The 12,487-nt window shown below is 30.2% G+C and overlaps 1 long non-coding RNA gene across 1 annotated transcript in view; it reads left to right on the top strand.

Moving 5' to 3' along the window:
* Positions 1–6,223: 6,223 nt before the first annotated feature.
* Positions 6,224–12,487, top strand: part of LOC141331481 (uncharacterized) — a 31,913-nt gene continuing 25,649 nt past the window's right edge. The window contains exon 1 of the long non-coding RNA XR_012355263.1: positions 6,224–6,492. This is a non-coding gene — a long non-coding RNA (uncharacterized lncRNA). The remainder of the gene's footprint in view (positions 6,493–12,487) is intronic.

Genomic DNA, 12,487 nt, shown 5'->3' on the forward strand with positions numbered 1-12,487 from the left:
TTTCTATTTTTACTACAGTTGTCTTTAAGAGAAGTACATTTTGTTATACATTATTCTAGGTTTTGTTTTAAATATTATTATGTTTATCATTAACTAAAGTGTATTACCAAAGATATTTCTGTGAAAAAGCAAACAAGCAAACAAACAAACACAAACATAAATGTTAACTTAACTTAACTTAACTTAACTTAACTTAACTTAACTTAACTTAACTTAACTTAATTGCAATGCAATGCAATGCAATGCAATAGAATAAAATAAAATAAAATAAAATAAAATAAAATTAAATTAAATTAAATTAAATTAAATTATTAAATAAAATAAAATAAAATAAAATAAAATAAAATAAAATAAAATAAAATAAAATAAAATAAAATTAAATTAAATTAAATAATAAAAAAATAAAAAAATAGACTAGTTGCCAAAGGCAATATTTCTTATTTTCATTTAGTTTAACTTGACAAAAATGACAAAACACAACAAAAAAATGTAATTAAAAAATTTATTGAAAATCAAAAGAAATGTAAAATAAATAAAATAAAATAAATAAATAAATAAAAATAATAAAATATACAATAATATATCAATGGTAGTAAAATAGCACTGGTTCTCTTTAAGATTATTCTCTTTTAAGAATTATTATGTATATCATTATCTAAAGTGTATTACCAGAGATATTGCTGGGAAAAAGCAAACAAGCAAACAAACGCAATCTTAAATGTTAAATCTTAACTTAACTTAAATAAAATAAAATGCAGTAAAAACTAAAAAGTAAAATAATAAAATAAAATAAAATAAAATAAAATAAACATTGTATTTCAACTAGTTTCCAAAGGCAATATTTCAAAACATACAAAAAAAAAAAAATTGAAATAAAAATGGCAAAAACACAACAAAATATTAAATAAATTATTTACTTAAAAGTAAATAAATACTTATTTTAAGTAAATAATTTATTTAATATTTTGTTGTGTTTTTGCCATTTTTATTTAAAATTTTTTATTTTTTTGTATGTTAATATGCATTGCTTTATATATATATATATATATATATATATATATATATATATATATATATATATATTGCATATTACTACTCAAAATTACATTTTGATATATTTACGGTAGGAAATTTACATTTTTTGAAGAAAAATTGATAATTTTGAGTCATACAATGTATTTTTGGATACATCTACAAATATACCCATGCTACTAAGACTAAGACTGTTTTTTTTGGTCCAGGCTCACAAATGTAATTACGGCTGATATATAGCTACAATCACCAAGCTACACATTAATAGACTGAGATTAATTGTATTTATTTTGCTTAAAACTCAGTTTGAAACTTTAGTGTCTTTGCAAGAACTTCTCATAGGCCTATATTAATTTGGATCACAGAATGAGATAATAATAGTATTTGTAAAACATCCTAAACCAAATGAAAAACATAGTGGTATGTAAAAAAAATATTTTAAATAAATTCCAAATAAGCCTATAAGAACAATTAGACCTCACAGACGAAAAAAAAGGGCAGTTCTATAATGTAAAAATATTTTGGGACACCATGAATATGAACTAAACTGTGCTTTCAACATACTATCTCTGTATTAGTATACTTGACCCCACTAGTGTATGAAAAATGGGTTCAAGTGACTACAAGTGGTTACTAAATACATTTTTAATAATGATATAGTATATTAAAGGCACATTTTAGTTCATATTCATGGTGCACATTTTAGTACACTGAGATGTTCTAAAGAACATATTGTTTTATATTAGTTACAAAATTAGTGCATGAAAATAGAGCACTTTCAGCACATTACGGAAGTGTTCATGTTTTTCACCTGGAATAATGATTTTTGCTGTGTCACACTGCAGCATTACATAGCAGGTTCAGACTCTTCCCATGATACGCTTGACCCTTGTTCCTGAATCAGTCACTCTTGTATACATAATACACATAAATATGCAGCATTTATGACACATTGTGCGTTTTCTAGGTTCATCACCTTTGTGTTGAGTAACTATTATGACTTTCTTTCCATAAAGTTGGGCACAGGTTATACATCCTCATAAAATACAATGGCTGCTGTGAGATACATGTGCATCACCTAAAACGCAACAACAACTGATATGGATACAAAAATAGATGCTATACCTCCCAAGATTGTGTACATGTACAGCACGTGATGATACAGATCTACACTCAATTAAATATGTATTCACACCAGAGCTGTGTGGAGTCTGGGGAAAGCAAGGTTTTCACAAATTATTCCTCTGACACTTTCAGTGATTATTGACTTGTTTAATTTGCATTTCAGGGGTTTGAGATTTCCTCACGAGTCTTTCTTTCAAGCGTGGCCTATAGCGTCTTCCTTTGGGGCGCCAAAGACAAATATACTAATTAAAAACAGTCATTTTCACATTGCTGCTGTGAGTTTGGTTTGTTCCTCGAATCTGATTATCTGAGAGGTATTTTCAATCAGGCAGTATCACTATACCGTTTCATCGATTGTTTATATTACTCTACTTGCAGTATTTCTCACATCATGGCAGGAAACTCCACTATAATCCGCTATTATTTAACAAACGCTAGTGTTGTTGTGTCACGGAATGTAGTTTTAATGCTTTTTAGACAAGAATGTAGTTGTTTAAACTTCAAATATGCCATTTGTTTAAGATATTTAAACATTTGCTTCAGTGTTTTCAGAGAGGTAAGCTCCAGGGCTTCAGCTTCATTCAGCTCTCACAAACCCGCCGAGAGCAGCCTCACCTCGGCCAGATCTACTGGAATTTGCCACTGGCACGGATGTCTCTATAGTGGTTACACATGAGATATAATTCATTTTGGGTAAATTTAATGGCAGTCTTTGGTCTCAGTAATCTATTATTTGTTCCAGAGCAAACAGTTTTGGCTGAGGGCACAATCTTATAACATTATATTTTATGTAACTTCAGCGCTGAATATTAGAGCGCTGCCTTTGTACTTTTGACTGAATTGTCTAGCAACTTTTTTGGCGGCTGTTGTTTAAATGTTAAATAGTATTGTTTAATAAATAATATATAAGTAATAGTAGTATTTAGGGCTGTCAACAGTTATTTTAATAATCAACTTTACCAAAGTTTACAACTGACTTATTAATTCAGTAATCGAATATATTAAAATACACCTTTAAAATGACTGCTACTGAAAAAAAAAATGGAAAAAAAAAACAGCTAAAACATGTTTTTTTTTCTGTTTTTTTTTTTTAGCAGGGTACATATATGTGACCCTGGACCACAAAACCAGTCATAAGGTTAAATTTTACAAAACTGAGATATATATGTCATATGAAAGCTCAATAAATAAGCTTTCTATTGATGTATGGTTTGTTAGGATAGGACAATATTTGGCCGAGATACATCTATTTGAAAATCTGGAATCTGAGGGTGCAAAAAAATCAAAATACTGAGAAAATCACCTTTAAAGTTCTCCAAATTAAGTTCTTAACAATGCATATTACTAATCAAAAATTACATTTTGATATATTTATAGTAGGAATTTTACAAAAAATCTTCATGGAACATGATCTTTACTTAATTTTTAATGATTTTTGGCATAAAAGAAAAATCAATAATTTTGACCCATACAATGTATTTTTGGCTATTGCTACAAATATACCCCAGCGACTTAAGACTGGTTTTGTGCTCCAGGGTCACATATAGTAATGCGAGGATAGTATAATTAGTTCAAATAAAGTGTCAAAAGCAACTAATCATATTTTTTTTTAAATAAAATTGTTAAAATGCATAATTTATTATAAACAATATACTAATGCACATTATATACAATACAACAAATGACTGCAGAGGTCGCAAACGATTCTTTTTACACTTTGTTGTGTGATCTAATTTTGACTAAACAACATCCATTTCAAATGTCCACTTAAAGACACAATATGTAAGATTTTTTTTTTATATATATAAAATATCCAAAAAAAAACACTAGAACAGTGTTATATATTTTGTTGACTTGTGAACTTACATTATCCCAAATGTTTCAAGGAGTGAAGGATGAAGACAACAACTCCCATGATTCCACATTCTATCACGGCGTCATCAAACTATTTATGCCGACATGGCCAAATTTCAGTGGATGATTTTTTTTTTTTTTTTAAATTGAGCATTTGTGCCAGCCATAGTAGCATTTAATAATGGTATTTGATGTTGCAAAGCAATCTGTGTTAATGATGGTGATTTTAGTAACATTGTCATTATACGGCGACTGTTTTGATGAGTGAGTCCGCAGTAAAGATTTTTATATTGAAAGAGACTGCAACAGGGTTGTGAATAAGGAAGTTATTTTCACTTTCGACAACACCTTGTAAGACGCAGCCAGCAAAAGCACTGAGCAGTGCTGTCTTCAGAAATCATCTTTAACAGATGAAAGGATAGTACGACACAGATATTGCTTTCCTCAGCAGCCATTAAAACGAATGTTTTATTGTGAATGTGAGATTGAGCTGAAGAATGAACATCACGGTTTGGTCAGTTACCCGGATACACGCCCATATTGTCGGATGTAAACAACAGCATGGATTGCATGGTTAACGTACTACTGAATACGTTGTTCTGCTAATTTATGCTGTCTAAACCACAGGAAAAAAAAAAGATGTGGAAACTTTTAAATCATATAGAGAAGGACTTAGTAAGCAGAAAAGGACACAATATCTTGACTAAAGTAGGTGGTAGCTAGTCAGTGGTAAAGATACATACGAGCAGTATTAATTAAGATATTAGCCTAATATTTCACCTACCTGATTGGAAATTATAAGAACAAACACAAATGTTGTCAAGATTCTTGCCCTGGAAATGCTGGTCCACTTTGGTCAACCACAAATGTGTATTGTTCCCCAGACAGTTTTTTTGGACTCCTCTTCTTGATTTGGTATAACTTTTGGCAGTCTATAGTACTCCAATTTATTTTTCCTGGTCTGACCGATTAGTAAAGCCCAAAACATGACAATAATTGACCATTTTCAGCAGCAATAATAAGCTAAATATGCAAGTTTCGTTTGGAGAAGTGGCATTGTTTACATTCAGAGCTGCCAATATGGCCAATTGATGACGCGTTGTAAAAACTCTCAATAATGCATTTCATGTATTCTTAAGAGATGAAAGGATAGTATGACAAAGATATCGCTTTCCTTAGTGGGCATTTAAACTAATATTTTATTGTGCATATGAGATTGAGCTGAATAATGAATGTATCAGATGAAGGTAATGATCACACTCACTCAGTCAATCTCTCTCTCATAATACAGGAATACAATAGGCTTTAAATGTAGCAACTGAACATTCCTTTGTTACTTGTTCTAAAATGACAGTTTCAAATAAATAATGGATGCTTAGGCTCAGCTGTTAATCTGTCAATTTGATATTTGAATGCATGGTTTGCAAAAACGATGGATTTTAAGACACTTAAGATTTTTTTTTTTTTTCATTTATTTTTGTCGTCGAACTGTTGTATAAACCGTAAAAAGCTCTGAAAACAGTATCATACTCACCACTGATATCAATGTATATCGGCACGGCTTATAAAAATGCCCTTTTTTTAAGCATGTTCTTATTTTTCTATGTCTGAAACCATATCTGTTTTTTTTTTAAATATACATTTTTATAATTTTTTCCAAAGCTATCCATCTGCACAATTAAACCAACAATTCAGAAGGTGCAATATAACAATCTGTCCTGATTGAATGACCTTTCTAACATAATGAACTAAAGGCTAGTGACTTGTGTTCATAAAAAAATGGAAAATAAACAAACCCAAAAGTCACTTTGCACAATGATTTACTCATCTGCCACAATTATGTAACGTATAAAATTGCCTTAATTTGGTAGATTTTCTCAGAAAATATTGAATTATGCGATTAAATTGGCATGAAAGGAAGTTTGTGTTACAAGTTTTATATATATATACTTGATCAGTGTAAGTAATGATTAGATGTGCATATTCATTAGTTTCTCTATCACAGTATCGGGCCCTTCAGTCCATCTGAGGATGGTTTTACTGCTGCTGTAAAACTCGTCAGATATTTTCTGCTCTCGCTCTTAGCTGATTATTAACTCATCACACTTGAATCTGATTCACTGTGAGTGTAAATGGCAGGCAGGACGATCACACAAACACACAGCGTTTGATCAGAGGAGCGCAGCTGCACACGTGGGTGTGTTCTGTTCTGCTGTGGGTTGTGTAACACACACCGGCTCACCTGTAGCCATAGACACACGGCTCATTTGCACTTTATTGCTTGGGGAATGAGGCTGAGCAGAGAGAGGGAGACAGGTTAGAGAGAGACAGAAAGAAAGAGGTCGCCTGTATCAGGTCAGCTGGTTAATTTGGTGGTCGGAGTTGAATTGTTAGTAGTGTAGAGTGAGTGCTGGTGTTTGGATCGTATTGGACTCTCGTGATGACGAGCTGACGGCAAAGTCTCCTCCGGTTACAACACAGGTGAGTGTTTGATAATGCTGCTGTATTGTGCCAGAGAACTAAAGCTGAAACTATTAAATAAAATGTTAACTGAAATAAAATATAAATTAAAAAGTAGTATACGTATTCATTTCAGTTATTGAGAAGGCAACATTTCTCATTATCATTTATTTTATTCTTGAGGTGCTAAAATAAAAATGAAAAATTATACAAACTAGATGTATTTAAAAACAACAAAAACTAATAAATATTAAGAAAACACTACACAATCGTGGAAAAAAAAAAAAATTGAAGAAAACGGTTTTTGAACAGTAATGTTTTTAATGTTTTTTTTAAAGAAGTCTCTATTGCTTGCCAAGCCTCTATTTATTTGATCCAAAGTACAGCAAAAACAGTACACTTTTTAAATATTTGTACTATTTACTATTTATATGAAATATTTTTAAAAATGTAATTTATTCCTGTGATTTCACAGCTGAATTTTCAGCATCATAACTCCAGTCTTCAGTGTCACATGATCCTTCAGAAATCATTATTATATTGTTATTTGCTGCTAAAAAAACATTTATTATTATTAATATGTAGAAAACAGCTGAGTAGATTTTTTTTCAGGTTTCTTTGATGAATGGAAAGTTCAGAAGAACATCATTTATCTAAAATAGAAATCTGTTGTAACATTATAAATGTCTTTATCATCACTTTTGATTAATTTAAAGCATCCTTGCTAAATAAAAGTATTAATTCCTAAAAAAATTCTAAAAAAAATATTACATTAAAAATACTGACTCCGAGCTTTTGAAGGGTATATTGTATAATGTTACAAAAGCTTTTTATTTCAGATAAATGCTGATCTTTGGATCTTTCTTTTAATCAAAGTATCTTGATATTATGTTCTCAACATAATATTAATAATAAATGTTTTTGGTGCAGGAATAACTTTAATACTGTCTTAATGATATAAATACTTACATTTTTACAGTATCTTATGGAATTTTGTTTCCATTATGGGAAACAATATTTAATTTGCGAAAAATCTCAGAATTACAAAAAAAAAGTCAGAGAAGTCATAATTTCTATAGCATCCAACAAACATTTACTGAAGTTATAATTAAAAAGTGTCAATATTTTTAAATATTTAAAAGTAAAATGTTTAAATGAAGAGACAGAGAATTTTTTTTTATGATTTTATACAAATTATAAAGCCCTTCTCACAACTTCACCCCATTTAATAAGTTAAAAATATATATTTTATTTTAAAAAATACATAAAACATAGCATAGTAGTTAAAAAGGAAAATCAATTTAAAAAGCATACAATAACAAAAACAGACATAACGCTCAGTCATGATATTCCATTCTTTGTTTTTTCAACATTTATATGAAAGTTTTATGTAAATATCATATATCAAAGTAAACAGGAGATTCTGTTGAGTCATGACGCAGATTCTGTCATTTATCATTCATGAACCTGATTGCAAATCAGTAAACACGCAAGACAAGATGTTTTCATGTCGTGAATGAATGTGAAATAAAGCAGCATGAACAGGAATACTGTCGAAATATATTGACATTCAACTCCTCTGGGTCTGTCTTTAAAAAACACAAGTTTCCTTTAAAATGTAAAAAAGCCAATTCTACTCTGCCATCAATTATTGAGTCCCAAAATCTAATGCTAATTGGCTAATCTCTTGGGATCCGTGTTGCTAATGTCGCTAATCACGACCCCAACATTAAGTAATTAAGTCATTTTTAAGCTTTGAAATAAAGAAAAGGGAGACTTTTACCTGAGAATGAAACCTGTGTTCTGATGTTTACATGATCCGCCTCAATCTTCATTTATTCAGTTTCAGTCCTATATATATATACATTAAATAAATATATAGCATTTTTTGAAACATTGTACAGTTTCCTGCTAATTTTTATTTATTTTATTTATTTATTTAAAAGATTTCTTGCATTTTTTTTTTACATTGAAATACATTACCAAAATGTATTTTTAAATTCTATTAAAATATATCTATTTATATTTTTATGTATTTTCAAATGCCCAAAATATGTATGTGTGTGTTTATATATATATATATATATATATATATATATATATATATATATATATATATATATATATATATATATATATATATACATTTTTAGGCATTATTTTCTGCATATTAGAAAATATATTTTAAAAATATATATGCAACAAATGTTTTAAATAAATAAATAAATTAGCAAGAAACTTTACACTTTTTAAAAAAATTCAATATATTTATTTAATATGTGAATGCATATAACACAAAATTTAGCATATTTAAAATATATTTTTGGGAACAAATAGATGTACTTTTAAAAATTTATTCAATCCAGGACCAATAAAATTGACTAATGCAAAAGAAAGAAAAAAATCAATTAAAAGTGTTGAAAAGATACAGCATTTATCTAACCTATGTAGTTTTCTTTGTACAAATACATATTTTTATGCTAAAGGAGGTCAGTCCTCTCTGATCAACTTTTTGACTTTCCCCATTATGAAAGTGTTTTCTCGCTGGACGGTTTGGTGTTTGCTTGCTTTGCATTTGACAATACTTTGTGATACATTAGCATATTATGCAAAAATATGAAAAGTATTCATTTCCAAACAAGAGATCATCTTGAAAGCAAAGCTTGAACAAATAATAAAAGGTGACGACCTTCACAGATTTAAGATGGCTTAAAGAAAGAGTTGAGCCAGTAATATTTTCTCACTTTCATGTCTTTTCAGCAGTATTATTTTCTTTCTATTGTGAAACACCAAATGAGATGTCAGGCGCAATGTCTCGCTTTTCACGCTTGTTTTCAATAAATGGAGCCTTTAGAAGCATTTCTGCCAAAAAAAAAAGCTTCAGAAGACTTCAGCACTTTAATGCAGCTTTTTGGAGCTTGATGGTATAAATCACTGTCCGCTTTGCCTGCATGCAAAACAAATGCTTGAATGTTTTGCATGCCTAAGGTCTCATTTTACTTTTCATGGGAAAAAGTGACAGTATTTTCATTTGTGTGTGAATTACCCAAATACAGGACAATGGACAGTACTTCTGTAGAAATAGACGCTATTAATATATACTTTTGTGTTGATTTGACTGCCAAAACTTAAAATAAACTCCTTACAGTAATGATTTCATATAGAAAAGAAAGGTGAGATGTAGTGCATGAGTGTCAAACTTGAAGCTTTTGCTAAACTGCTTTAAACAACAATTTGGGGGGGAAACAGGAAAAAAATTAGGCGAAAAAACTCACTACATATTCTGTAGTTGGAAAACATAAGCTTTAATAAGCAATCTAAAGCTGAACATGAACAAAGTTAGGTTTAACCTTGTGGAAATTAAGAACAATTTAGCATATTTTCAAAAAGAGTACTTAAATATGTATGTACTTATATGTACTTTATATATATATATATATAAGTGTGGACTGAATGTAAAGTTTTTGCAATTAATTGCAAATAAATGAAAATTGTATCATTTAAATTTGCATCAAATGCAAATCAACTTTAGAGTGTTTTTATTTTGACCACTTAAGTAGGACTTAAGTACATTGTTACATGCAATTTTATAATTATGTGCTGACAAGCATTTATGGTAAATTTAAATATCCTTCAATAAAATTTCTATTAAAAATTATGTGTATTTAAATATATTTGAAATTGCAATTTAGTACATTTAAAATATATTAACTTTAAATGTAATACTGAATATCACTGTTAAAATTATAATACTTACTTAATAGTAAAAAATATATAGTACTTTACATGTGCTTTAGTATGTTAGTCAGATTATTAAAACAATGATTTAAAATGTATTTAAAAGTATTATTGTGACATTTTAAAAACAAATTGGCCTGGTTTCAAAGACAGAGCTTCAATTAAAGCCAAAGCCAATTTAAGCCAAAGTTCAATTAGGACATTTAAGTCATTTTAATAAACATGCCTTAGAAAATGCATCTTGAGACAAAACAAAGGCACTGATATATTTTAAAATCAATCAGCGCAAGTTTCTTACAGTTGAAAGAGCTCAGACTTACATTTTAGTCTAGGACTAGGCTTAAGACTTGTCTGTGAAGGTTTAAAAGTGTACTTCAGTGTGTTTAGAAACATGGAAGCGTCTCTCTTTCGGTCACTTTTATTTAATTAACATATTATCTGCAAGTTCAGCTTGTTAAAATATACTTTCAAGATTTGAAATACACTACCAAGTGCACATTCAATACAATTAAGCGTTTTTCTTTTTCACAGGGGTACAGCTTAACTTTTTCAATGTCAAAATACTGCTTAATTTGCTTGGGCAACTTATTGTAAGTCATTTGTCAAATTGTAATCAAATTTGATGAAATCCTGTTGTAGTCAGTGATATATCAGTGTGGTTTGTGGTACTGGAGGGCGATATTAACCTTCACATGCTGTCGCATGTCGGTCAGAGCCAGCGTGACTGTCTAATAGAGTCCAGTGTGAGAGTGATGATGAAGGGTTCGGTGTGCGGCAGTTGTTTGTCTTCAGGGCTCAGGCAGTCTGATGGCTTGAAGGAAAAATGTGTGAAAGCTGACGCTTCGGTGTCATTTGTCTGATGGCTGCAGTGAGAGCAGAGCGTGTATTGGGTGACTGGAGGCTCTGATGTCCACCATTATGGGACTGAATGCTGTAGTCCAAAAACAGCCTTCGTAAAGAGGTGTTGCTTTTGTCCAGCTGGAAGAGAGAAGCGTGTAAGATCAGTGCCAGATCTGTATTGTTTTGGTTGGAATCACAGCTTCTGATCTTGCTGGTTAAACATCTCACAGTATCTGTGTAAACGTAGATGTTGTCAACAGTGACAACATTGTCAACGTTCTCAGATGGTTCTCTCAAAGTTACAAACAAATGCTCTACCAGTAATGGTAACAGAATGTTTTTTTTTTAAAGTTACATGGTTTTTAATAATGTTCTCAAAAACATTAATCATTCATGTTTCAGCTGATATTTTTCCTAAATGTGACCCTGGACCACAAAACCAATCATAAGGTTAAATTTGACAAAACTGAGATATATACATCCTATGAAAGCTCAATAAATAAGCTTTCTATTGATGTATGGTTTGTTAGGATAGGACAATATTTGGCCGAGACACATCTATTTGAAAATCTGGAATCTGAGGGTGCAAAAAATCTAAATACTGAGAAAATCACCTTTAAAGTTCTCCAAATTAAGTTCTTAACAATGCATATTACTACTCAAAAATTACATTTAATAGGTTTACAGTAGGAATTTTACAAAAAATCTTCATGGAACATTTTTACATCTTTACTTAATTTCCAAATGATTTTTGACATAAAAGAAAAATCAATAATTTTGACCCATACAATGTATTTTTGGCTATTGCTACAAACATACCCCAGCGACTTAAGACTGGTTTTGTGGTCCAGGGTCACAAATGTACTACTTGTTTCAGAACGTTTTACTCCTTTTCCATGTAAATTATTTTGTAATTCATAGTTTTTACTTGCAGAAATCATACAGTAAAATGTAGGGCTGCTCTTGACTAAAGATGTTTTTGTAGTTGTTAATTTTAAGCATTAGTCGACTATTAGTTGCACATTTATTATTAACCATATGAATCATAATAATGAGCCTTTAATTGCCTACATAGCCTAATAAGCGCTCAAGCACACAGAAAAAAGCTTGCCACAGCGCACTGGCAGATATAACAATGATGAATGTGTCAGGGAAAAACAGCAAGGAGACTGCATTAATGTTTTAATTATCTATTGATAAACTAGTGCTTTCCTTGTTTTCGCTTAAAGGGGTCATCGGATGCAAACTAACTTTTACATGTTGTTTGCACATTTATGTGTGTTTGCAGTTTGTATACACAACCACCCTACAATGATAAAAATCCACCCAGTGGTATTTTTTTAATCTTTAAAAGTAATATCCCCTTTTTAAATCAGGTCATTCTCAGCTTCTTGTGGGTGTGAGCCTCTGAAGACGCAGAGGAAAACGTTACGTTCCT

This window comes from Garra rufa, chromosome 3 (assembly GCF_049309525.1).
Source record: "Garra rufa chromosome 3, GarRuf1.0, whole genome shotgun sequence".
In the NCBI taxonomy this organism is placed as follows: domain Eukaryota; kingdom Metazoa; phylum Chordata; class Actinopteri; order Cypriniformes; family Cyprinidae; genus Garra; species Garra rufa.